The sequence below is a fragment of the Rhinolophus sinicus genome, chromosome 16, assembly GCF_057876585.1.
Source record: "Rhinolophus sinicus isolate RSI-liver-muscle chromosome 16, RSI-T2T, whole genome shotgun sequence".
Classification (NCBI taxonomy): domain Eukaryota; kingdom Metazoa; phylum Chordata; class Mammalia; order Chiroptera; family Rhinolophidae; genus Rhinolophus; species Rhinolophus sinicus.
Genome location: NC_142516.1, coordinates 148,131,180 through 148,159,107, shown reverse-complemented (window position 1 = coordinate 148,159,107; position 27,928 = coordinate 148,131,180). Strand labels below are relative to the sequence as shown.

Here is a 27,928-nt window from a genome sequence, read left to right as displayed (position 1 = left end):
TTGGTTCATTTCTAGAGTTCTGCAAAAGTTGATTCTGACAATTTTGTCAATATTCTCATTGCTTTTATGGAGGAAAGGATTTTTGAAAGTCCTTTCTCTGCAATTTTGCTGAAGTCTCCCTGGCCTAGAGTTTTGATCAAGAATGGATTTGAATTTATAAAATATTTTTTCAATATCTATTGTGATGGTTATATGACTTTTCTTCTTTAGTGTGTTAATATGTTGAATTAGATTGATCTACTTTTTTTAAAATTTGAATCACTTAATATTTATTTATTTATTTTATTAGTTTCAGGTGTACAAAACAATGTACTAGTTAGACATTTATACCCCTCACAAAGTGATAACCCTCTTCCCCCAATCTGCTACCCCTCTGACATTGTATATAGCTGTTTCAATTCCATTGACTCTATTCCCTATGCTGTACGCCACATCCTGTGAATATATATATGTATATATATATATGTGAATATATATGTATATGTGTGTGTGTGTGTGTGTGTGTATATGAAATTATAGTTGACATTCATTATTATTCAGCTTCAGCTTTAGGTGTACACTGCAGTGGTCAGGCATCTACACCGTCCATGAAGTGGTCTCCCTAATAAGACATGTGCCCATCTGACACCCTACAAAATCTTTACAACAGTATTGATTATATTCCCCAAACTGTCTTTCATATCCCCGTGGCAATCTTGTGGTTACCAATTTGTGCTTTCTTATCCCCTCACTTTCTCCTTTATCCCCACCCCCCTCCCATCTAGCAACCTTCAGTTTTTTCTCTGTATCTCTAAGCTTGTTTCTGATTAGTTTGCTCATTTATTCTGTTCTTTAGATTCCATAGATTGATCAACTTTTCAAGTTAAGCTGAACTTGCAGTTCAGGAATAACCTCCACTTGATCGTGATATATTATTTTTATATACTGTTGGATTGAATGTGCTAACATTTACTTAAAAATACTTGCATCAATGCTTATAAAGAATTAGCCTGTAGTTTTCTTGTACTGTCTTGGTCTGGGTTTGGTATGGGGTAATGATGGCCACGTGGAATACAATGGAGAGTGTTCCCTTCTCTTTTATTTTCTGGAATGGTTTGTGTAGAATTGGTAATATTTTTCCTTAAATGTTTGTGCCTGGAGTTTTCTTTGTGGAAAAAAATTTGAACTACAAATTCATGATATCTGGTTCTTCTTGAGTAAGCATTGGTAGTTTGTATCTTTCAAGGAATTTGTCAATTTCATATAAGTTGTAAAATTTATGATAATCTCTTATCCTTTTTCTTACAGCTTTATGGAGGTATAATTTCCCACCATAAAATTCATCCTTTGCAAGTGTGAATTAAATAATCTTTAGTAAATTTATAGAGCTGTGCAGCCATTACCACAGTCCAGTTTTAGATCACCCCCCAAAGTTCCACTCTCCCCAAATTCTCTTGAGCCCATTTGCAGTTAAGCCTTAGTCCCACCTCCAGGCTTATCCTCTTACTGTTCATATTGCCCATAGTGCTGTGCCCTCTCTCCCTGATGTTGGGAATTCTTTCTTTCTTTTTCATTTGATCAGTCTGGCTGGCTTTATCAGTTTTATTGATCTTCTTAATGAATCATCTTGTAGTTTGGTTGATTTTTTTCCCCCCATTATTTTTCTGTTTTATATTTCATTGATTTCTTCTGTTCCTATTTTTATGATTTCCTATTTTCAGCTTACTTTGAGTTTAATTTGCCCTTTTGTTCTAGTTTCTAGACAATTGATTTTAGACCTTTCTACATTTTTAATATAAGCATTTCATAATACATTTCCCTCTCAGTGTTGTTTTAGCTGCTTCTAGCAAATGGTGCGAGATTTCTGATACTTGTAATCTCTTTTTCCTTCTTATCATGATACTCCATTTTTTAAAATAATTAGTAGTAAAACTCTAAAAGAAAAAGGGCGCAGTGACTGTGTTTAGACATAGCAGGAAGAAGTGTGCTGAATAGTTACTTCTTGCTTGATAGTGTCAAGTTAAAGAAGAACTTGGTACAGAAAAAAACAGGTAAAGACGACAGTTTAAAGAGATGACAAGTACAAGCTAAGGCACCTGAAACTCTGGGTGAGCAATAAGGAGCAGTATGTGAGGAGCCAGCAGGACTGTGTAAGAGTACTGGAGGGGCTGTGGGGGGTGACCTTTCAGAGGTCCCGATGGGCCCTTTTGTAGGGTTGGCCTCGTTTTTGAAGCCTCCTAAGGTTGTGGTGACAACCACTGCTGTCCCTCTGTACTACTGTGAGGTCATTAGGAGAAGAAGGAAGGGAAGGGACTCAAAGGGAGGATGGAAATGGGAGGAGAGGGGTGCAGAGGGGAGAGATTATAGAGTAGAGAAGAATGGAAACAGTGAGAAAGAAAGGGGAGAAACCTTTATAGAAAGAACAGTAAAAAGGAGGCAGGGGTTAAAAAAGACTGAGAAATTTTTAAATGATCATTTTGAAAATGATGTAGAATAAGAATCAACACGTGTACTTTGTCACTTGAACTGGTATTAATACGTCAATGTGTTTAAAAATGTTTACTGGTATCATTAAAAATTGACTTCGGTTGCCCAAACATATGAGAAGCTAAAAGGGATGCTGTAAACAAAAATCATATTTTGGGTTGTGAGGCAGAAATTAACTTTAAGTGGTCCAGGGAGGTAGGGGGACCAGCCTTCTCAGCTTGCCCGGGACTGTCCTGGTTTTAGCACCGGAAGTCCCACATTCCAGGAGGCCCGTCTGTTCCAGGCAAACAGGATGGTTATTCACCCTAGTGACAGAGAAGTGAAGGGCTGAAGGATGAGGTAAAGGTGATCTAAGGCGGTAGAACAGAGGTTCAAGAATTAGAGCTAGAGCCTCCTAGAATGGCTTCCTACAAGAATGGGATGGGAGAGTATTTCATGGAGAAAGAAGGGCCTCTGCTAGGAGTAGGGCTGAAGAGAAGAGCAAGAGGGAGGAGACTGAAGAATCAGGAAACACTACAAAGAGGTATACAGACCAGGAGATGCGTGGGGGCAGGGGCCACACCCTTGGGCTGCACAGACGAGCTGGTGGGAATGAGGTGTCCCAGAGGCTAGTGGGCGGCAGCCACGCTGGTGAGCAAGAACCGAAAATGACATCTGGGCCTGAATTGGAAGATGCAAATGCTCATGGATGGTTCCTCCTGGAGAAGAGAGCTGCAGGGGCAAGTCCCCAGCGAGGGACTGTTTGCTGATGCCAGGCTGTGCCTACCCTACTGAACAGCATAACCTTTGCTTGGGATCTATTCCTGATGCCTAGGCCTTCTGCTCCCACGATACCGTTACCCCGTTACAGAGTTTTGCTGCGGACTAGAAGCGCATGTGTGAGGATAAGCCGGCAGGAAGGACGTTGGGTAGCCCAAGTAATTTCCCTGGGAGAGGCCAAGGGGTCGGGAGGAAAGGCCAGAACCTGCAGATGAGCTCGACTGGAAAGTCCTCACCCCTGTACCTCCTTGGCTCCGGAGGGGGAGTTGAGGACAATCTTATCACACATGCTTTTCTCTACTCTAGTTTGAATAACTGGGGCCACCAACGTCTCCGTCCTTTCAAGGAACTTTCCTGAGTGCCCCTGCGTTGCAGAATGTTTGAGTGGCATATGCACTTCGTTATTCTGGACATGCTCCGTGGTGGTGTATGGAGGACGGAGTGTTCCCTGAGGCTTAGAAGGGGCGCGCGTGTGCTTGGTTGTGGGCGAGGCTGATGGATGACATCACACGTGGTCAGGGAGGTGCGTCCACGGAGTGGCTGGTGCCGCTCAGCATCGGCTCTTTCCAGAAGTGGCTGTTTTCTCCAGTGATGGCTTTGCAACAGCCAAGATCTGATTGACATAATTTCTGAAAACAGCCTTTGGCCATAGTTTTCTTAACCAAATATCGCAGAGGCTGCTCTGTAGGAGCTGCCATGTTATCATGACTCCTTGTGGGGTAGTCCCCAGGTGCATGTGGCTAAAATTTTAGGAAGGCAGGGAGAAGAAAGCAGAGCTCCTTGGGAAGTGATTCTTGGTAGGTTTGGTGAATATTCTTAAGATTGGAAGAGTTAGTGATGGTAAAAACAATATGCTTTCCTGCCCCTGAATGCAAGTAGAACTGTATTCTGTTGTTCCACGGTGCTTCTTTATCCCTCGTCACGTTGGTCATGATCTCGACAGGATAAGTTTAGAATTTTATTAGTCAATAAAGAAAATATCAAGGAAATGGTATTTGTGTTTTCATATAGGTCACTTGGGTATAAATTTAAATTCATTGTAATTCAAACAGGTTTAATTTATTTCTTATTGCTTGAATGTTTTATAGCTTATCAATTAAATAACTCACTTGAATGATGTAGATAATAAATGGGCCCCAGAATTATTTATTCCTTCTCATTCTTTTCCTTCCTTCCTCCCTTCCTCCCTCCATTCCTCCCTTCTTCCCTCCCTCCCTCCCTTCCTTCCTTTTTCCCCCCGCCTCTATAAGCCAGGTTTAAGGTGGCTTTTTATTTAGTTGCTTTGATTTTATGTTTTGGTTAAATTTTAGGATATTAACCTAATCTTGGCTCATTGATGTTCGCTACTGTTGCATGACTCTATCACATATATTTGTATGTATATAACCACAGTGCTCATTTAGCCTATGTCCACATTTTCTTTCTTGGGAAATGTGGGGATAAATGCCCCATACCCAAATCTGGCTACCTTACTTATGTACTTGGAGGTAGCTTCTATATGTGAACTTGCTAGGGCAAAGAGGATGGACATTTTAAGTCTTTTGAGGCTTGTTGTCAAATCACCCTCCAGAAAGGGTGATAGTTACCGGGATTGCAGTATGCTTTTTGGAGGCTTAGCTGCCCATTTTCCTTGGCTTCAATAGGCCCATGCACAGTAAAGTAAGCAGACTCTCTTGTTGATCACACAGCTGTTAGCGCCAGTCCTAGAAAGAACCCCACTGGTGGCTTTACCCTATGTGGTTTGGGCTGTCACACTGACCCAGCCTACAGGTGTTTCTGCAAATGGCCATAAATGTTCCCTCTCCTGCAAGTTCCCTTCAGGACTGGATCATATGTGACATCGTCCTCTTAGTCAGGCTTTTGCAACTGACAAAGGTGCCTGGTTTCATAATAAAGGAATCAAAGCCAACTTCCATGAGAAGCAAGGATTCTATTTTAATAGGCTGCAAGGCTGTCCTGTTTCTCTGTACTATGTTCTGACCGAGAAGACAGAGTGACTATAGTGCCCTGTAAATATTTGCAGGATATTGAAACATTTAAAAGATGACACTTTCTACTTTATTGTCCTACTTGCCACCCCCAGTAAAGCTGGGGTCACAATTTAGTGGTAGACTGTGTTCGCTTTTTAACTGAAAGTACTACGTTGGTAAAAAATTGTATGCTTTTAAAATACGGGCCTCTCTGAACCTTTTTAAAATTTATACGGTCATTTAAAAACGTCATTGCATATGTATACGTTATAACACTTTACTAGTAGTGCAGGCTTATTCTAAAGCATTTATACTTGACTTGTCTTCTTAATTAATCTCACAGTATTTTTTATGAGAAGGATGATACGCCCACTTTATTTGTTGACCAAATACAAATATTAAGGGGAGAAAAAAAAATCCGAGCCAAATGCTGTTTTCGTATGAAGACACTGGAGGGCGCTCTGGCAATGGGAGACGCATAAACTGTCTCCTTACAAGCATGCCTGTTCCAATGAGATATTTTCTGTTCATTTTTAAGACAAATGAAAGACACGTGATAGTAGAGGAAATATTTCTGCAATGATTTATAAATGGTTCCTTGAAAAGTTTATAAAATACTTAAGAAGTGGCTCTGTGCGCTGGGCCTCCTGACTACCTCCTCCTTCCTCTCGCCCCTTCCTGCCACGCTGCCTCCTTTGCAGGCCTGTCCCCTGCCCGGATCCCTCAGCCCCTTCTAGTCTCTGCTCAAATGTCACCCATCAGAGAGGTCTTTCCCGACCACCCTGGACAACATAGCACCCCCCGCACCCCCGCCCTCTGTACTCTCTTCTCCCTCACTCTGCCTAATGATTTTTCATTGCACTCACTTCCAACTGACATTTATCTGTTGTTGTCTGTCTGCACCCCGCCCAGCCCCAAATATTCATGAGAGCAAGGACAACAGTGCCTGGCCCATAGTAAGTGCCCAGTATAAATTTGCTGAATGAAAAAAGACCAGATTTAGGAAATTAAGTTTTTAAGATAGAGTTTTTTGGAGATGAGTGCCTTTTTTATTGTGGGAAAATATACATAACATAGATTTGCCAATTTAACCATTTTTAAGTGTACGGTTCAGTGGTATTACGTACATTCACAGTGTTGTGGCACCGTCACCGGCATCCATCTCCAGGACTTTTTCATCATCCCGAACGGAAACTGCACCCACTAAACAGTAACTCCCCATTGTCTCCACGCCCAAGCCCCAGGAACCACTGTTCTTTCTATCACTATGAATTTGACTCTTCTATATTCTCGTATCAGTGGAATCATGCAATATTTGTCTTTTGTGACTGGCTTATGTTACCTAGCATAATGTCCTCAAGGTTCATCCAGGCTGTTGGCGTGTGTCAGAATTTCCTTCCTTTTTTACGGTTGGATATTATTTAATTTTATGTATATACTTAATTTTGTTTATCTACTCATCCATCGATGCACATTTGGATCGTTTCTACCCTATGGTTATCGTTAGTGCATGGTTTTATATAGATCTTAGAACGTTAAGATTTTGAGTTTAAAGTAGGTTTATTTGAAATGGTGATAACATCTTTAAATTATACCAGTGAGTCACAGTTCCCCTTTGGGTGATTTCTGCCTTCAGGTAAATACTTTAAGTACAGATTAAAGTAGAAACTTAGTCAAGCTCCTAAATATCAGATTTGGTGTTTCTTACAAATGTCAAAAAAACAAAAACAAAAACAAAAAAACTCACTCAGTTCACAAGATCAAATTACGACCTCGCTGGTATAAGCAGGAAGATCCTGGATAGATCTAGATGGATACTCTGGGCTCTAATCCAGTGCTGACCCTGCATTTGGCCCTTGACCTTGTTCAAAGCCCTTGTCCAAACTGAACTTATTTTTCTCACAATTAAAACAAGGAGGGTGGACTAGATTCCTCCTGCCAGTTGATATTTTGTAATCTAGAAAGGAATTATTGGCCTAAAGTAAGAGGACTTTGGAGAATTCAGAAATACAAAATACAGCTTTTCTTCCTTCCTTCCTTCCTTCCTTCCTTCCTTCCTTCCTTCCTTCCTTCCTTCCTTCCTTCCTTCCTTCCTTCCTTTTGTTTCTCCTTATTAGTTTCAGGTGTACAAAGCAATATACTAGACATTTACACCGCTCACAAAGTGATACCCATCCCACCCCCACCCCCACCCCCAACAAAACATGACTCCTTGAGCTTTGAGTTACTTTGGTCCATTGTAGCCCAATCTGACCAGAGACTGAAGATCATAAAATCTCTGCCTCCCTGAGAATTATGGGTGTCGTCTGCACTCAGATGATGTGAATTCCCCCCGCCACCTTGGGAGGTGTTTCTGTCCATGTGTTGTTCATCCTCATCCTTTAGATCCTCGCGTCCGGAGGTGTCTCCATTGTTTCTCTCTGCAGCAAGGGACTGTGGCCATGTGCTCTGTTTAAGCCCTCAGTTCCAGTGGCTGCCGACTGCCACAGCACAGAGGGGCTGTGATTTTGAAATAATTTGGATGTGCTGGAAATACAGAAACTAGAGGGACTCAGGAGTAAGAAGAGGAGGGTCTACTCTGTAAGATGGACTTCGAAAAGTGGAGATGTGATGTCTGCCTAGACCCTGCGTCTTCTCCTGCCCTCCTGGTGACCTCATGCTGACTCACAAATGCCCCAGTACTTGCAGCAGTGCTCTTAGGCTCTACCTGTCCTGGGTCCCATAGTCGGCAGGCCACCTAGTGAGCCCAGTGAGTCTGAGACACCAGCACGTGCAAATGCCCTGTGTATAGGCTCTCTGAGGTATTGCACATTCTACCAAATGCCTTCTGCACATGCCTTACCTATAAAGGAGTTGGGCCAGTAAAGAGAATTTCTCCTTTACCAGGGAAGCAAATGTGGACATAGGAGAGGCTGGTGGTGCTTCTCCCACCCCACCCCCACCCCCAACCTCTGGCCAAGGGTCCAGGCTGTGAATTCAGGTCAGCATTGCCTCCCTGCGCTGCAGAACAGTCGGGTGACCAGTGGACCTGGCGAGAAGCCTTACCCTGAGGACCCCTACCCCCATCACCCACACACTCATACGTCCACTTCTTACTGACCTTACGCTCCCTAAGTGGACTCCAATCGTGTTACCCAGCCCCTTCCACAGCATAAATCCCCTGATGTTCTCCGACTGTTGGCGGCACAAAGTCCAGACCCCTTAGGGTAGCAGCACGGGCCTCCTCGTCCATTGCCTACATTTCCAACATGTCCCCCAGCTTGACTGGCACCAGAGTACTCAGTTCCTCACACCCACTCCACCCTCTCCCCCTCTGATTTGTTCACACTCTTCCTCCCACCCCTCATCCTTCCCCGGCCCTCTCAAACAGCAGCCCTCTGTCCCTTTCCCTCTGAAGCCCTGACCCCCTCTCATGACTCACGCCCCTTTTTTCCTCATGAAGGTTATCTAGGATCAGAACTGTGAGTCTTCTGTGATGCCGGCCTCTCCCTCTCCCACCTGCATCCCATCTGTTGTCAGGTTGGTTGAGTTTCCCCTTCAGTTATTAACTCTTCCCTGCTGTATTGGTTTTCTATTTCTGCTGTGACAGATTGACACAAACTTAGTCTTAAAATAACACAAATTTATTATTTGACACTTCTGGAAGTCAGGAATCTGAAATGGGTCTCAATGGGCTGGGACCAAGGTGTGGGCGGGGCTGCTTTCCTTTCTGGAGGCTCTAGGGGAGAGTCTGTTTTCTTGCCTTTTCCAGCTTCTAGAGGCTCATGGCCCCTTTTCTCTGTCTCCAAAGCCAGCAAAGTGGGTCGAATTTCTCTCCCCTGCCATCTCTTTGGTTCTCTTTCTTCTACCGCCCTCTTCCACTTATAAGAACACTTGTGATTATATTGAGCGCACCCAAATAATCCAGGTTAATCTCCCAATCCCAAGGGCAGCTGATTAGCTACCTTAATTCCATCTGCAACTTTAATTCCACTTTGCCATGTAACCTAAGGTATTCATCAGTTGTGGGGTTAGGACGTGGACATCTTTGGGGAGCCATTATTCTGCTTACCACACCCTGTCTTCTAGATTCAGGTTTGAGCTCTTGGAGTAGCTGTCTAATTTCTGCCCGCCTCACCTCCCTTATCACCTCCCATTTACCTGCCACCTGCATAGATATTGTCATGTAGATTCTGTTATCAAGACTTGTTGTGTCTGCCTCCAAAAATACCTCTTGCATCTGTCCCTTTCACTTTGTCTCCACTGCCACCACCCTAGTGGTCTTCTCTCTCATCTGGACCATTGGGGAAAAGGGTCTTTTACATCCCCATGTAGCCCTCCAAGCGATTTTTTAAAAAGTTAGGTAAAATTCACATAACAAAATTAACCGTGTTAAAGGGTACAATTTAGTACATTTACTCTGTGGTGCAACTATAACCTCTATCTAGTTCCGAAACGTTTTCATCACCCCCAAGCAAAACCCCGTACTTGTTAGCAGTCTCTCCCTGTCCTCTTCTCCCTCCAGCCCCTGGAAACCACTAGTCTGCTTTCAAAATGTCACTATGCATTTACATATTCTGGATAGCCATATGAATGGAATCATACAATATGTGGCCTTTTGTAACTGGCTTTTTTCACCTAGCATAATGTTTTCAAGGTTCATCCACTTTGTAGAATCTATTAGTATATCATTCCCTTGAATGGCTGAATAGTATTCCATTGTAGGTACATAGTATATTCTGTTTATCTATTCATCGGTTGATGAACATTTGGGTTGTTTCCACCATGGGCTTTGAGGCTCAACAGGGTTCAGACACTTCCCTGCCGTCACCCAGATGTGAGCCAGAGCCCTGGCCCTGCCAGTTACTAGCCGGCCCCCTTTAGTTTCCTCACCTGTACAAGGGGTTCAGGATCCTTCCCACAGAGAGTGGTTAGAAATAAAGGCGATGATGCACTGAATGCTGGGATAGTGCCTGGCTCATAGGAACACCAATAAGCAGTGGATGTAACAAAAGAAATATAGTAGCCTCCCCTTATCCATGGGGGGTACGTCCCAAGATCCCCTGTAGATGTCTGAAACTATAGATAATACTGAACCCTATCTATATCTATATCTATATCTATATCTATATCTATATCTATATCTATATCTATATCTATATCTATATTACGTTTGTTTCCAATACATAAAAATACGTGCCCGTGATACAATTTATAAATTAGGTACAGTAAGAGACTAACGACAACTAATCAAACAGAATAATGATAACAACATACTGTAATAAAATAATATGAATGGTGTCTGTTTCTCTCTCTCTCAAAATATCTTATTGTGCTGTACTCACCGTTCACCTTGTGACGCTGCGAGAGTGCAGTGCCGATGTGATGAGTGAGGTGAGGCGAATGGCCTGGGATGGTGATGTAGCATCCGCCTCCCTTGAACAAGCACCTCGGTGTCGCAGTGGATCCGATCACCGAGAGGATCCCTAAGGGACTAACGGGCGGGGAGCCTGCACAGCCTGCACACGCAGCACAGGGATGATTCACGTCCTGGGTGGGCTGGGCAGGATGCTGGCGAATGTCACCATGCTACTCAGACCAGCACACAATGCAAAGCTTGTGAATTGTTTGTCTATGGAATTTCCCATTTAATATTTTCAGACCACGGTTGACCACGGGTAACTGAAAGTATGGAAACAAAATAAGGATAAAGGGGGACTACTGTAAGATAAACACATACAAGCCACCTCCTCGGAAAAGGGGAAGATCATCTAAAGCGTGTCCTCCCTTCCACCCCCATTTTCCTCCCTCTGTCGGTTACACTGACAAATACAGCGGAACCACACGACACAGAGGGGTGCATTTCCCCCTTGTGTTTGGTCTCCCCCACCAGACTAGAAGCTCACATTCACCCGTTTATGCCCATGCCCCGCCCAGTGCCTGGCACATAATAGGCACTTATTTTTTTAAATTTTTGAATGAAAAAAATCATCATATGGTCACAATGAACAGAATTCATTACTAATTATTAACTTGACACGAGAGGGTGGAAAGGCAAACTTTCTATGTGTGAGTGTGGGTGTATGTATGTTTTCCTAGATTATAGATTTGTCTAAACATTCCTGCTAATTTAAGATGTCAAGTCTGAAGGTTCTTTCTTGGCTTGAGTTTTTGAACACAGTCCAGGGCTATTTTCAGATTCCTCAATATTCTCCTTTTTGCGGAAGAGTTTTCGAAAACATAAAGGGGTGTCTCCTATATATGCTTGTCTACATTGTTTGCCTAAACGAGTTGTGGGTAGAGGGGATACTTAATGGCAGAACCTGGCTTTACCCCCCAGCACTGAGGGGTCACTGCCAGTCTGAATCCATGCGGTTGAAAGCTCCTCCCCAGCCAGTGTTTCTGTCCCAGGCACATTCTGTTTATTTCGGCGTTTCTCATCTGTGGAACACGCTTCCTTCCCTCGACGCAGAATCAACTCAGCATCTGGAAGGTGTGTTAATTAAAAATCATGGTCTTTCAGTTCGATGGAGGCATCTTAGCAGGATCTGAAACAATATTCACTTTCCTTCTGAAATTTTCTGTTCTGTTTTTGTTTTCCCCCCACCTCTCTCACCCCCTCCCCCCGCCCCAGACACCCTGGTTATTGCTAGGGTGAGGTGTCATGGAGGGCATGAGTTCCTGAACCCAAAGGCTGATTTGGGGCGGAGATCTGCTGTTGCTCTGATGCCCGCTGAGCTGTACTCGCCTTGAGGACAAGGTACCATGTTGCCTCATCTGTGTCTCTGGGCTGTGCCTGGGTGGAACTGCTAACTAGCGAGCTTCTGAAACCAGCTGGATGACTTCACACGTTCTGTTGTGTGTGGGAACCGCTAAGCATTAGCAACTAGCCAGTGACCGGCAGCGGCGAGCAGTTTTTAGGCTTCACAGACATTTAATGTACTAAATGAGGACCCCAGGCATCAGCTGGAGAAACGACTTTTAAAGATAGAAACAGGATTGTTGACACAGGTGCATTTTGCTAATTAGTGTACTGCTTTTGAGGAATTAGTAAAAAGGTTAATATTTCCAGGATTATTGTTAATGAGGGATAAAATACTTATCTTTACAGCCATATGGTTTATTGCTTGATGTGGTTTTCTTTCTCTTTTAATGTTTTTAAATTTGGTTTTTATTTTAGCAAGGAGAAAACCGTTTTCTTGCAGGACTCATTATTGATTTTAATGGTGGTAAATGGGAAAAGAATTTACTTCGTAGAATATTTTTACAACAAGAAATTCTAGAACATATCAATGGTATTCTTTTAAAGTAAGAGGTACCTGTAACATATTTCTTTTTATTATTCAGTCATTCATTTATCCATTCTCCTGAAAAGAATGAGAATGCGCCCTTATAGGCAGCTCCTAAAAGTGAGAAGGGAAGAAAATTTCCCGAGGGCCTTTTTTAATAAATGTTTTAATTACAGTTGACATGCAACGTTCTATTAGTTTCAGGTGTATAGTGTAGTGACATTTATATAACTTATGAAGTGATCACCCCATTAAGTCTAGTACCCACCTGGCACCGTACACTGAGGGTCTTTTCTGTGCTGGGCCCCTGGAGGTTCTTTACTTGGTCCATTTCCTTTGAGATGTGTGCAGCCTAAGGTGACTGGGTCAGGGAAGAGAGCCCGAAAAGAGTAATTCTACCACTGTGGTATCTAATTCTTCAAGTAGTGAGCATAGTGCCTTGGCCAGTGGTGCGTTCTCAGTAAATGTTGACTAAACTGAATATACCAGGGGAAGTCGTAAAGCGGAGGTGGGAGTGAATGTTGGAGGGCGGTGGGGAGTATGCACAGTGTGGGGACAGAGTCCCGGAGAGCAGTTTCCAGGCTCTCGGCCTAACATGGAAAGGTGCTGGCTCGGTTATTAGATGGCCATCAGCTGTGATCCGATGGCCATCCGCTGTGGCTGGGCGGCCGTCAGCTGTTACATGTTAGCCATTGGCCACTGATATAACTGCGGTGGCTACGCTAGGGGATTAGTTGGTTGGTTGTCAGAGAAGCGGAGGCGGATTGCGGATCGTGTGGCTCCTGCTTCCTGTGTCTCCAACCCAGCTGCCAGCGAGACTATAGTGGTATGACTCCCCTATCTGTGGCTCCGTGGGTATTCCTTTTTGGCTTCACCATTTCCTGCGTTCTTGTGCAGGGAGCGGGACCAGAGACCCTGCGTGACACATAGGGGATTGACCTGTGAGCAGATTTGAAGGGCTAATGGGAGAGGGCCTGGCATACCTGGCCAAGGGAGCTCCGCATGTGCGAAGGCAGGGCAGGGCAGCTGTGAGCTGGCCATTGTGGATGGAGTGCAGGGTGCCTACTGGCAGGGGAGCTGGAAGCTGGACATGGAACTGAGTGGGGAGGTTGGCACCAGGCAGTGAATGGCCTCCAAGGTCAGCCCAGGATTTCAAATTTACACACTGTTGGCAACAGGGAGGTGGTGGAGACGTGTACTCTGTCTCGACCTCCATCGAGTGAGTTCTTCACTCTGTGCTCTGGTCTAGGGTCGTAGTCCCCTGTCATTTCAACCTCTTGTCTTTCTCTTTTCTTTCAATTACATTCAAAATGTGCTGGGAAACCTAATTGGAATAGAGAAAAAGTGAGGAAACTGCAGCCTCTGGGCAGGCTAGTTCATCCTTTCCTGCTAATGCACTTACTACATTTAAATACTTCTAGTTATTTGGAGCCTTCAGGTGACTTCATTTCTCTGAGTGCTATGCACGTAGTTTCCTACATCTGCAGTTAATTTCTTAAGAGACCTTAATGAGAAACTTCAAACAGTTTAAATGTCAATTACCAAAAAAGTGAGGTTTTCAAGTTCCAGTAATCTGCCCATATTGGTCATTGGAACATAATCCCAGGTGGATGTAATTTAAGACAGATGACATTCCAGAACTTCAGTTACAAAAACTTATACTGTATTTTTCAGGACTAACAAGCCGGGCCTATTGTTACTACACTTGTAGGACTGTCTCCAGTGCTGGTTTATCTGACAGGGGCTGGGTGCTCCCATCTTCAGTTCACTGCATTCACTCTGACCCTGTGTTTTGCTTGGTGCTTTTGAACCTGAAAAGATCCAGAAGATACTATGTGCATAAAAATGTGTTGAGACTATAGCAAATGTTGTAGTAATTCCAGTTTTGAACCCTACACTTTTGAGAGGATAAACGTATTCATGATGTACTTTATCACATATTTATTCTTAACAAATGGGTTAATCTTACATTTCTGACAGAGCAATCCTGATTTGTTTGTTTCTTGCCACTCCCACTCCCCCACCCCACCCCCGTGTTCCTTCCTTTGTCTCTATTTTTGATTAAGATAAAATGCATGAAGATAAGGAGTCAAATATGGTGATGAGTATTATTTTAACAGAAAGCAAAACCAAAAACATGCACAATAAATTAACCTTGCATTTTCTCTGCAGGTCACTTAGTGGGTGCTACATCCTTGGTCGTTTGTGCTACAAAGTAAATAATTTTTGGCAGCTGGTTTAGTTTTCACCACTTCTAAGCCTATGACAAATGATCTTAGGAGATCTTTGGTCTTAAAAGGAAAACTTTTTATGTGTGAGTTTTAAGTTCAGTTTGGTTGTTTTTGAAGGCTTTTTTTTATGTAAGCCATTTATGTGGAATTTTGTTTTATTTGAATTTGAAAATTTAAAAAAGTTTTTAAAGTAGAGTCTGCCATATTGAACTGTTTTTCACATATTTGACATTTAAAAGTTAATTTGCCTCTTCCATTTTTAAAAGATACTGAGAAACACCCCCTCTCTAAGCATTCATTATTTATTAGTCAACTGCTTTTGAAAATTGAGAAATTATTTTTAGTTTGTATGATTTTAGGTTGTTTTTTCCCCCCAGGAGAAATAATGTTACTAAACATTCTTAGACCTACTCTCTATATATTTGGCCTGCCCTATGTCACTTTCAAGGATAAGAAAATAGTCATACAAAGTTAGATCTATCTGAACATTGAATTTCATGTATTTTCTGGTAACCAGCCCTACTTTAAAGGTTTCTAGGAGTTCTTTCAAAAGCAGCTCGTTGGTACTGTATTTGGCAAGTTATGTGGTACTAGAAAAGCTTCATAGAAATGCAGAGATAGTGAATCGTGCAGTTTACAGAACCCATCAGGACATTTTTACTTGTATGCTGACGGTCACTTTTTCAAATACTTTTTCAAGTCTTTGTGTTGTGAGATACATGTGTTCTATCTCACATATGCAAAAATCACGTCTCGCTGGATTGGAATGTGAAATCGAACATTTTCCGGTAGTTACCTCTCAACATGCAAACCGACTGATACCCACTAAATTTATATGTAAGTCAGATAGAAAGGATCAGTTGCTTAATCAGCTTTATAGGTGTAACGTTGGGATGCGAATTCACGCCCCCTCTCCAGAGAGGTGCCTTGGCGCTTTTCTCCTTCTTTCTCTAAGGAACATAGTAGAGCCCCTTTGGCTTAATCAGCAGCCTTGAGAGTTGAAGCAATGATTTGACATATTAAGTGGAAAAGTTCCTTGCACTTTGAAAAGTCAGGAGGCCAGGAGTGAGAGACATATCCTCATCCTTTCCCTGGTGGCCCCTCACCTGCAAATTCGCACCAGGGTGGTAATAAAATCGTAGGAGCTCATTTTATGTGAAACCATTAGCAGCCTGAGAATTTGGGGCTAGCTGCCTCTCATACTTTAAGACACTGGAAGGTGTCATTTATAAGCATGGAGGGCCTGAAGGAAGGCAGAACAGGCTTGTAAACCTTAGCTTTAGGCTCTGGACGGTAATCAGTTTGTAATATAGTTTAAAGTCTTAGGTTATCAGCATCACAAATGTGCCGTTATGTGTTGCGGGCAAATCCCATGAAACATCTGACTGTAAAAGGGGGAAACAATGGCCAGTTATTTCCTCCTCATTATTGTGATATTATTTTCTTTTTCTGCCTCTGCAGATGAGGGTGGAGAGGAAGGGGGCCATGCTGCAAGTGGGACAAGTAGAACTGTGAATATTTTTGTTAGTTAAAAAAAAAAAAAAAAAAGGTGGCCATGATGAGCATTGTGTCACAACTAATATGGAAGTTTTTCTTTGAAACAGCTATTCCTGCACAGTCCCTGCTTCTCTGTGTGTGTGTCTGTGTGTGTTGTGTGTGGTTGAGTTGGCTCTGACTCCTGGCGACCCTGTGAGTGAGTGATGTCACCATGTCCTGTCCTCACCAGAGCTGCTCAGCTCCTGCAGACTCGTGCCTGTGGTCCTTTGTGGCGTCCATCCATCTCCTATTTAGTCTTCCTCTTTTCCTGCTGCCTTCTGTTTTTCCCAGCATCATTATCTTTTCCAAAGAAACTCCTTACAATGTGCCTGAAGTAGGACTGCAGCTTCAGTGTTGTCATTTTGGCCTCCAGCGATGTTTCAGCCTTCATTTGCTCTAGGACCCACTGGTACATCTTTCTGGTGCTCTGGGGTATCCATAGAGCTCTCCTCCAAACCGTATTTCAAGTTTCAAGCGAATCTTTTTTTTTTTCTCTTGTTCGCCTTCTTCACTGTCCGATTTTCACCTCAGGACATAGTCGTTGAGAACACGAGGCTGTGGGCGATCTTAACCTAGGTGATCGTTCCTCATTCTTCCACTGTTGTCCTTCCACGTCGCAGCCTTCTCTTGATTTCTTGGCTGCCGTCTCCATTTGAATTGATGGCTGATCCAAGGTGAGCATGACCTTGGACATTTTCAATGTCTTCACTGTCTATATTAAAGTTGTGTGTTTCTTCTGTAGTCATGATTTTTGTCTTCTTGGTATTCAAATGCAGTCCTGCTTTGGCACTTTCTCCTTTCACTTGCATCATTTAAAGTCATTCCCAATCACTGCTACTTTCTGCCAGTAAGATGGTGTCACCTGCATATGTTAAGTCATTGGTATTTCTTCTACCCATTTTCACTCCTCCTTCCTCTGAGTCTAGCCCAGTTTTTCGTACATGTTCTATGTACAGGTTAAACAAACAGGAAGTGTGTAGCTGACTCTGAATTCCCAGGCTAGAGCAGGTGACAGGCTGTGACTGTGTGACAGACAGAACCCTTGGGGTAGGGGAGTTGGGGAAGCGTTTCCAACTTCTGTTTGGCTCATAAGGTGGAGGGTTCCCTGACGTAGGAACAGGAGTCGGGTTCTTAGCCACCTGTGGGAATGACAGAGGGTCCTGACGATGGGGTAGCCCAGCTTCAGTATCTCTGCTGATGATTCCAAAAGTGGTTCCATGCCTAAAACCATGAAGAACACCAGAAGATTGGGTGAGAATTCGCGAACCCATTCTGTAGATCATGAACAGTCCATAGAATCGATCTAGGTGTAATGATGTGTGTACCAGGCTGCTCTGGGCTTTGCCTGCACACCAGATGTGACTTTAAATCCCAGTACTCCCAGTCTCTGTTGCTTCCCCTCTTTTGGGAATTCCTGTGTTATGCGAATTGCCCCTGGTCAGAACTGTCCCTCCTGCTCAGTGGTGGCCCTCCTGCTGCAGGGCTCTGTTGCAGTGAGGGACATGGGTTTGTCTGCCGCCCTCTTGCTTGTCTCTTTCTCTGGCCAGTAGGAAACATGCTTTCTGATTTCACAGGTGACCCAGAGGGGTTGCCAACCATCGTAGGCATTCAGTAATATTTCCAACCTTCATGTCAAGGTCCAGTTCTGTCCAGAGGACACATGGGATTGGTCTGGGCAGAGGAGGCCCCACACCGATAGACCAGTATTAGCTGAGGGAAACCACTATGCCCGCTGGGCCCTGCGTCCTCGTGCTCAGGTTCCTGTTTTAAGATTTCTTCCTTTCCCAAGGAGATTTTTTTTTTTTTTTTTTTTTTTTTTTTTTTTTTTTATTAATTAAAAATTATGGAACGCTTCACGAATTTGCGTGTCATCCTTGCGCAGGGGCCATGCTAATCTTCTCTGTATCGTTCCAATTTTAGTATATGTGCTGCCGAAGCGAGCACTCCCAAGGAGATTTTATGCTGACCCTCTCTTGAGGCTTTCAGACTGTTCCAGTACATGCCTGTCTGCTTGGAGCTGGTGTTTATTCATTTGAAGGCGATCACTTGTTGAGAGTTGCAAGGTGGTGGTCTCCAGTGGTGTGGCAGAAAGGCTCCACTCACCCCCGCTGGCTCTGCGAGGTGCCCAGAGATGGTTGGTGGTGGCTTCTCCACTTAGGTAGTCTTGCTTGCTGCCTCTGTGCTCTGTACCCCTGTGAGAATGGGACCCACGCTGGAAGTCGATGGTTCCCATCAAGCAGACGTGTGCTCAGATACTGGCCTCAAATCCCCATCCTCTTCTGCAGAAGCAACTTGGGGCATTCCTTGTTTAATAGTCATGTGGACCACTTAGGCAATGCTTTTCTGAGAGGGGACATAGGGGGTATTGTCCTGATAAATTGAAATGTCTCTTTCAGAGACCTCCTGTCCTTGTATGCTTCTTCCCCTTTCTTGACTCTGGAGCTTCTTCTTTTTTTTTTTTTAAAGATTTTATTGGGGAAGGGGAACAGGACTTTATTGGGGAACAATGGTCAAATTGTTGTCCTTTCAATCTTAGTTGTGGAGGGTGCTGTTCAGCTTCAAGTTGTTGTTCTTTCAGTCTTAGTTGTGGAGGGCGCAGCTCAGCTCCAGGTCCAGTTGCCGTTGCTAGTTGCAGGGGGCACAGCCCACCATCCCTTGTGGGAGTCGAACCGGCAACCTTGTGGTTGAGAGGACGCACTCCAACCAACTGAGCCATCCGGGAGCTCAGCGGCAGCTCAGCTCAAGGTGCCGTGTTCAATCTTAGTTGCAGGGGGCGCTGCCCACCATCCCTTGTGGGACTCGAGGAATTGAACTGGCAACCTTGTGGTTGAGAGCCCACTGGCCCATGTGGGAATCGAACCGGCAGCCTTTGGAGTTAGGAGCACAGAGCTCTGACCGCCTGAGCCACCGGGCCGGCCCGACTCTGGAGCTTCTTGTAACGCAAGTATGAATGTGTTTGTGAGGATGGCCTTCCGGGGGTTGAGGGAGGCTTTAGGGGGGCTGCTGCTGAGTACAGTCCCTGGAAAAATCCCTGCTTATGACGCAGGCCCCAGGCTGGTAGGTCCCAGGCTCCAGGTTCCGAGAGGTGCTGAACGTGAAGGGATTGCGGGCAGCGATGTCGCCTGTTTCACAAGTGCTGACCCGAGTTGTCCTGAACAAGTGTTTGATGGAGTCTGACTTCGCACGAAGACTTATTATTTTTGGCCTCTCTTTTCTTCACCTTTCCTTTTTGACATCCCATTCCAGCTGAGCTCTCTTGTCCCCAGTTGCCCTGGACTGTTCATCTGAGCCTCAGCACTGCCCTCTCCTGGATCCTGTTCTCATTCTTGGGGAGCAGGACACTCTGTTGAGCTCTTTCTATGCGCCAAGCACTGTGCTTTCTGTGCATGATATTAACATGAGGAAGGTATTCTTTTGCCTGTTTTATAGATGAAGAAAGTGAGATTCAGGGACGTTCGGTGACTTACCCAAATTTACACCCCTACTAAGGGATGGCGCAGGAGGGTAACCCCCATTTCTGAAGCCTGTTTGCTGACCACTACATTTCAGCCATCTAGTCTGGACACCTTTGGAAATGAAGATTCTTTTACTGTTACCAAAAGAGATAATATAACATGTCCATTAGTGGGGGATTTATTAAATAAATTATGGTATAGTCATACCGTAGTAATGATGTAGCTGTTAAAAAAAAAAAAAAAAAGGCAGTTTCTATGAATGCTGAAGTAACTTGATTACACTAATCCCCCTGTAGGAGACATTTATAAAATCTGCACCAAATATTTTTTAAAATGAACTGCTTTAAGGCACTGGAGAGCAAGCAAAATCAGGCAGAATCTGGAGCAGACTCTACCCTTGAAAGACAAAATGGGTAAAGCCTGCAAGTTTGTGGGTTTTTACTTACTCCTAAATCCTCCTAACTTAAGTGGCAAAAAGTCACAGCCTTACAGTATTGAGTGTTAGAAGGCAGAGGTGGAGACTGGCAGAACAGCCAGTTCTGCCAGAGGGGAGGAAGCTACAGGGGAGAAACCCCACAGTCTGTGTACAGAATGCCTAAAATCCTTGGCTAGCCACTAAACTAATGTGTGTAGGGAATATCCCAAGGGAACTGGTGAAAAAGCAGCAGCTGGAAGCTGAAAGAACTAAGCAGAGATCTTAGCTGCTGCCCACCACAGAGGAGACAGAGTTTAGTGTTTGTGTTTAGCCAGGTTAACTGTCTGATAGAACAAAACTCACTATACAGAATCCAGAGTCTCTGTAACATAGTAATCATGATGTCCAATGTCCTATCAAAAATCACTATATAACATATATCAAATCATTATGTTGTATACCTTAAAGTACCACAATGTTATATGTCAGTAAAACAGAAATCACTATATAGATGAAGAAACAGGGGGAAAAAGCAGTAATTAAAACCAAACTTAAGATGATTCAGATGTTGCAGTTAGCAGATTAAGATTTAAAAGCATCATAAGTATGTTCAAGAATTTAATGGAAAAATACAAGCAATGAATGAACAGAGAAAGAGAGTGAGGGCTTGCCGTATGGAAAGGGAGACTAAAGTTTTGTTTTGAATGTTTTTTTAATGTGCACATATCACTTTTATTTAAAAGAAAAAATTTTTTAATGTCATGAAATAGCCGGGAAAAATAGAGATAGGTGGTATGAGGTAGGAAAATAATATTGTCTTTGCCTTACAAAGAATTTGACAAAAATGAAGAAAATGTGGACTGGGAGTCAAGATTCTGGGTTTCTTTCCTATTCCATCAAGATGACACTATCCTTCGACAACAGCTGTGATGGAGGTGTCTGGCCTCTGATACTTTTCTCCCTTTCCTGATTCTTCTTCTCCATCCCCAGACTTCCCCTTTCATTCACAGGACAACTCCAGGGAAGCACTTCTTGCTCTAAAATTCTCTCCTCAACACTGCCATCTTCCCTGCAACCCTCATCTGGCTTAGTGCTTACTCAGATGCGAGCAGCTGATACCAGGGCCCCCGCACTGGATCTGCTCCTGGGTTCTGCATCTCAGGTAATGATGGTGCCATCACTTGTGCTGTCACCCAGTCCAGAAGCCTGGGAGTTTTCCTTCATCATCTTTTAAACAACCTAGACACAAGTAGTCACCAGGCCCTGACAGTTGACCTACATCTCAAATCGGTCTCTTCTCTCTGCCATCATTTTTGTAATCTCCCCTGCCTCCCCCAGGACCAAATTGGCACTTTCCCGTGGTTTACAGGATGAGGTCCACGTTCCTCAGAACGAGGCCTTCCTGGCCCAGCCCCTGCCTCATTTCCAGCCTTATCTTTCACACTTTAGGTTCCAGCCACACCGTTTCAGTTCTGCTTACCACACATTCACTCCAGGCTTTCTCCTGTTATATCTTAGTCTTGTATTCCCTTCTTATCTTCACCCAGCAAATTATCCTCACCTCAGCAATACTTTGTCCTAGAAGCCTTTTCTATTCCTTACCGTGCTGGACCAAGTGGTCCTCTACTCTCATAAATCTTGCTAATGCTTTTATCCTGCCCTTGGAGAGGTTGTGCAGGTTGGTGGGAAGATGACAAGCTCTAGAGTTGGACAGATTTGGTTTCAATTCTAGTCCTTCAATCCACTGTTGGTATGAACTCAGGCAAGTTATTTCATCTCCCCCAGCCTCAGTTTCCTTATCTGTCTGGTGGTGCTACTACTATTTGCCAAAACAGAAGGACTAAAGATAATATATATAAAGTGCTTAGCTTCATGCCGATTGTAGCTGTTATTCTGACAACATTTTTGGCATTGTATTGAATCTACCTGGTTAAATGTCTTTCTCTCTTACTAGACTATATATTCGCTGAGGCCAGCAGTGCTTAATAAATGTTTATGGAATTGAAATCTTGATGATAAGTATGAATTTTAAGAGAGTAGACTTGCTAAGATAAAGAAGTGATTGCCATTAACTCTAATTGTGGGACTTCATGTAATATAAAATTCAGAGCTTTATGAATGTTTTTACTACCATGTTTACCCAAAAATAAGACCTAACCGGAAAATAAGCCCTACCATGATTTTTCAGGATGACATGCCCTGAACATAAGCCTTAATAAGTCTTTTGAAGCAAAACTTAATATAAAACCCGATCTTATTTTTGGGGAAACACGGTATAAACTCCTCAAATTATATCTTCAAAGAAGCAATTTAATTTCCGCCAGCAAAACACTAACCCTACCTTTGATGAACACATTACTGTAGATCTCATTACTGTTGCTCACCCTGGCTGCAGATCATTAATTAAATGTATGGATAAGTAGGATTATTAAATTTTATCAAGGTCTTAAAGTCCTGTTAAGAAAATATCGGTTGAGTGTTCTACAGAAAAGATCACCTGTTAGTTCGTGATGCTTGAAAACAGGGGCAGGCCCTGCTGGGTCTGGCGACGCTTCAGCTGATGTAACGTCAGCAAAAGCCTGTGCCGGGCCGGCCAGGCCAGGCCGCAGTGGCCTTCTGGGCAGGGTGCGTGAGTCCCCTGATTCTCCCGGGGCGGTGTGAGCTCCTCCCCTGGACCTACGTGCCCCGCTGCCTGCTCCCCATTCCGGAATCCCGTGCCTCTTGCCAGGGTTGTTTGGACATGACTATCTACCCCCTTTTGGAGAGAGATGTCTGATTTTCAGGGCAAAGTTTAAAAGAAGACATTTTCTGGGCAGCAGCAGGTATGGTTAGCTTTGCTGTGCACGACACACCTTGAATCTTATTTTCTTGGCTAGTGTACAGACAAAATGATGGTTCTCCTGGCGAATGGGGGAAATCACGGTTCTGGATTCTCTGCATGCCCTAACCCACTGCGTTATGGTCACAGTGGCAATATGGATCATGAGTAGTAGGACAGGTGCTGAGTCTCATTGAAACCTTGTATCTTTGAAGTATCTGGGTAGTAGAAGCTGCCCAGGTTGCCATTGTGTTCATCTGAACGCCATGTACTAAGGCTGAGTGGAAGAATTCCCAAGTAGTAAGCTGCTCCTCCCTCTGCTTTGAAAATACTCCACGCAAACCCATCTTGGGAGGTGGGTCAAGCAGTGTTATCACAGCCCTCAGCCATTTCTCCCAAACCCGGCTTCTCCAATGCACTGTGCGTGTCCTGTCTTGTCAGTGAGATACGGAAAAGAAGAAATGACATTGCCACAGGATGTTACCATGTGAAAACTATAAAATTCCCGCATAGTGTATACAGGTATCTGTGAATGAGTGTGTGTGTTGTCTGTGTATCCATATACATGCACCTTCATTCATATTTCTGAACAACTTTAGAGAACAATTTCCACGCATAGTAGATACATTAACACAAGGAACACAAGGAAAGTTCATCATTCTCATCGAGCATTAAAGTCAGTTCGACAGGGCTACTAACCTGCACCTGTTAACCTCCTTCTACTTGCTTTTTGTCCTACAGAAGTCATCGTCATTGCATTTCTTTAAAGCTTTTTACTAATTCAAAGGGGCTTCTTTTTCTTACTTCATATTATTGAGATTTTTATTAATACATAATCACACGTATATATACACACCTACACAATATATGTGTGCCTTACACATTCCATAAAACCATCTGAACAAATATTTATTTACCACTTACTCTGTTGCAGATTCTGGCTAGATAGAAGGGACTTATCTGTGATCAAGGCAAAGCATCTGCCCTCCTGGAGCCAACAGTCCAGCAAAGGAATGTTAAGAAAGGAGAAAGTCTGTAGCCATACATGTGTGTGCATTTATTGAGAGCTGACTGTGTTCTGGGCACCGTGCTAACACTTTGAACATTTTTTCATTAGTCCTCTCAACAGCCTATGAGATAAGTTTTATTTATTATTTTATTATTTTATCCATTTTTCCAAGGAGGACTCTGAAGCACAAAGGTTTTTAGTTACCTGTTCACGGTTACTCAGCTACTAAGTGGAGGAGCCAGGATTTGATCCAGGTGGTATGACTCAGAGGCCCCCTTAGTGACTGTGGCGTCCATAGCTGGCTGTCATCGCACCAGGTAACCCTCCCCATTGCTAGATCAGGGAACCAAGGAGCAGAGGAAGACACATCCCCAATTTCAAAGGGGAAGAGCTGGGATCCCAACAAAGCCGGGGCTCTTTTGGCAAGGCTATGCCAGCCTGGAATCTTGTGTTTACTCTTTCACCTGAGGCTAAATTTTACATTCCAATCAATTGAATTTTGAAAAATAACTCACACGAAGACCCTGATGCTAGTGGTGATAAATGCTGTTAGAAAACCGGCAGTCTGTGAATCTTCACGTTGATGAACAGCGTGGCCTTAGAATTTATCATCCAAATATGGACATTTTTGAGAGTGAAAAGGGTGGGACAGGAGGCGTCAGCCAGGACCATCCAGGAAAACCAGGGCTATGGTCGCTGTATACACCCAGTGTGTGTGTATTGTTATTGGTAAATTGGTTACCCTTTGGAATGTAAGCTTCCCAATGCACAGAAATAACTCTACCATGCGTTAGTCATAGATTGTTTCATGAATGTTGGTAGCCATAAAAATAAATACTTGGCCAACTCCAGTTCTAGAGCATCAGCGTTTAGAGTCCTTAAAGGCGGTCTCCAAAGCTTTAGCAATCACTTAAATGCACTTACGTATGTAACAAATGAAAGCCAGAAACAAAAACCAAAACGAAATATAAACTCATCTTTTTTGCCTATACAAGGTGAGTATATTTTTAGAGCCACAAATTGGTGTACACAGTCTGAGCACATGATTTGAGTACATTTATGGAAGTAGGTAATGGGACAAAAAAATGGAAAATGAAATTATCTAGGAAAATCCCAGGCATGTGATTGCTATATAGTTAGTAGAAAATTTATATTCTTTATGTAGAGTAGAGTTTGATTAAACAAAATGATTGTAATCTGATTTTGATACTATAAAAGGAAGTTTTGAATTTTTAAAAAAGTTTTGGTGTTTGTTTTTTAAATCACGAAAACTAATGCTCAAAGTAACTACTAAGTTAAGACAATTTTCTTTTTTCACACAAGGCAATTTAGAGACTGGATAATTACATACTTAACTATTTAATATTTTTGCTCATCTCATTAAAGGTTTTAAGAACCATTTAGCTTGGAGCCAAATACATTTCACTATGGTTTTTCTGTGTTAATTGACATAAAATGTCTTTTTTAATGTTTCACTAGCTTCACCATATTAGGCTTACGGAATTTTTTTGCTGTATCAAATACCCTTTTGTGTTTTATTTAAACCCCTATCTATTAGGTTGGTGCAAAAGTAATTGCGGTTTTTGCAATTATTTTTAACCTTTTCAACTGCAGTTACTTTTGCACCAACCTAATACTTTCTTTAACTAGTTTAAATTATTGCTGAGGCTAGTGGAAAAATAGTTTAAGTGTAAAAATGTGGTTTTTCCACAGTGTTCTTTTAAGTAGTTGATAGATGTGAGAAACATTTAGCAGGTTCCCTCCCTTTCTCCCCTCTATTAAGCTGTGCTTTTGAAGAAATATTCCTAGCAGAACATACTGCAATATGTCAGAAACACTGCTATGTTACAAATGCAACATCATCTAAAAGGAAAAAGTGAGTGTGGGTTTGAAGTTGACAAGTGATGAAAGTAGACCTGAGTTGTCAATTAGAAAGTGAAGGCCTGGAACTGGTAACTTAATGGGCAGTGCCCCTGCTGTGTTGTCTGAAGGATGGTAGGATTTTTACTGCTTAGGAAACGTGTACGCATGTACCCCGATATGGACATGTACATAAATACACACATGTATGTGGGAGGTTCAAATCCAAACACTCATGCTGATACATTTCCTAAAAATGTGCCCTTTATGGGAGGACTTAGCAAAAACAATCAGTACCTGGTTTTACTTTGTTTCACATTTATTGTTTTTCTAACATAGAATTTTCATTTGTTGGTTTTATGAACCAAATTGCTAGATGACAACTGTGAAAAATATGTAATTTTTGACTGTGGAGTTTTCTCAAAATTCTTGCCCTCAGTTCCAGACTGGGAGTCTTTTCTCAGATCACCGTTGCAAGCCTACAATCATGCATTGTTTTTGCAGTTGATACAACCCTAATTGACATAGGATGCTTTTTGCTTATTTTAATATATAAGTCATGAATCATTTATAATGTGTATGTTAAAATGAACTGTAAATGGATAAAGGTAGGAACCCAAATGAACCAAATCCAATTATAGTGTGGTATTGATATTATATGCATCTTCCCATTATTTATTACACGAAAAAAATATTTCTTAAAAATAGACTTGTAACAGCAGGAAAGAAGGTACAGAAATAATAAGTCCAAGATGAACTCAGTGCAGTGAGATGTTTCTGAGATTGGTGCATTTTTTATTTTTTTTTTTGAAATGTCAAGTCATATTAAACCTTTTAAAATTAGATTTGAAAAATAACCCTCCCCAATCTTTTGAATGGAATTTTAAAATAAATGTGACAGAATGCAAAAAAAAAAGCATACCTATGGTATTGAAAACCCATAGGACACATCTCAAGGAGCAGCACCCCCCACCTCCCACCCCAGGAAGAAAGCCTGTAAGGGTCCCAAGTTTCAGACACAGTGCGAGGTGACTCTGAGGGATTGCTAGGAAGAATTCTAGGACCTCTGACTGTGGGTGGGTTTGGTTGGTAAGCCCCACACTCTCTCTTTGACAGTTCAGGACTGCTCCTTTGGCTGATGTATACTTCTTGTGAGGATGGCACTGGTCCCTGGGAATATTCAGTTATTGGCAGCCAAAGCCAGGTGTGGGAGGGCTGGCCACGGTCATGCGCAGGTTGCTAAAACCCACCCCCGGGGTGAAAACTGGAGGATTGCTCACTTCTACTCTGCTGAACTCACGTGCTCACTGGGCATGGCCTTAATGAGGAGTTTGCCCCTGGGCCATGGGTTACTCTCAGCGAGTTGTTTGTCCCTGGATTCACCAGAGTCATTCTTTTACCCAGAATCTTTGACTTTGGAGAGAAAATGCAGCAGGTCTGTATGAAAGGGCTAGGTTTGGGATACTGTGCTTCTGTCTGCCTCCCAAGGCAACTCCCAGTAGAGAGGAATTACTGCCGCCCACTTTCAGCCAGTTTGCACATTGCTCTGGGGTAGACGCCCAAGCACTGACTGCATTATACCCACGTATTCCGAATAACCAGAAACATTTTGTTTTTAAGCTTACAGATCGTCAGGCTTTTCATCCGCATGATTTGCAGCCTCTGCCTTTGTTATCTAGTATCTATAATTATCTGTATCCTCGGGTTTTCTGCCAACACCTACATCCTCACCAAGATAGAAAAGGAGGAGAAAGGAATTGCTTAAACAGGTGGGAGGCTGCACCAAGGGACACGTGCATTTCTGACAGCATTTGCAAGAAATTGTGTCATTTTAATCTTTTTATTCATAATTACATTAAAATTGAGGCATGCAATATAGAAGTTGAGTGAATATGCATCAGCAGACACCCTTTGCTCCTCAATCTGGATCATTCGGGACAATGGTGTTTTAGAACAGAGGTCCCAACACATTAATGAGCTGGAAATTAATTTATTGGGTCATGATGAGTACTTTAAAAAATGAGTTATAATAGGATAGAAACTATTCTATTCAGGAAACTTCAGAGTACATCACATATTGTTTTGTTTTATAAAATGTTTGTTTCTTTTAATATATGGGGGGGGGTTGCGTGTGTTTATAG

General features: G+C 42.9%; 1 protein-coding gene and 1 non-coding gene across 19 annotated transcripts in view; one reads left to right on the top strand and one right to left on the bottom strand.

Moving 5' to 3' along the window:
* CLYBL (citramalyl-CoA lyase) overlaps window positions 1-27,928 on the top strand; it is a 232,115-nt gene that overhangs the window by 7,597 nt on the left and 196,590 nt on the right. The window lies entirely within an intron of this gene.
* On the bottom strand, window positions 18,068-18,174 carry LOC148755118 (U6 spliceosomal RNA). The gene has a single exon (XR_016019511.1). It is a non-coding gene; the product is annotated as a U6 spliceosomal RNA (small nuclear RNA).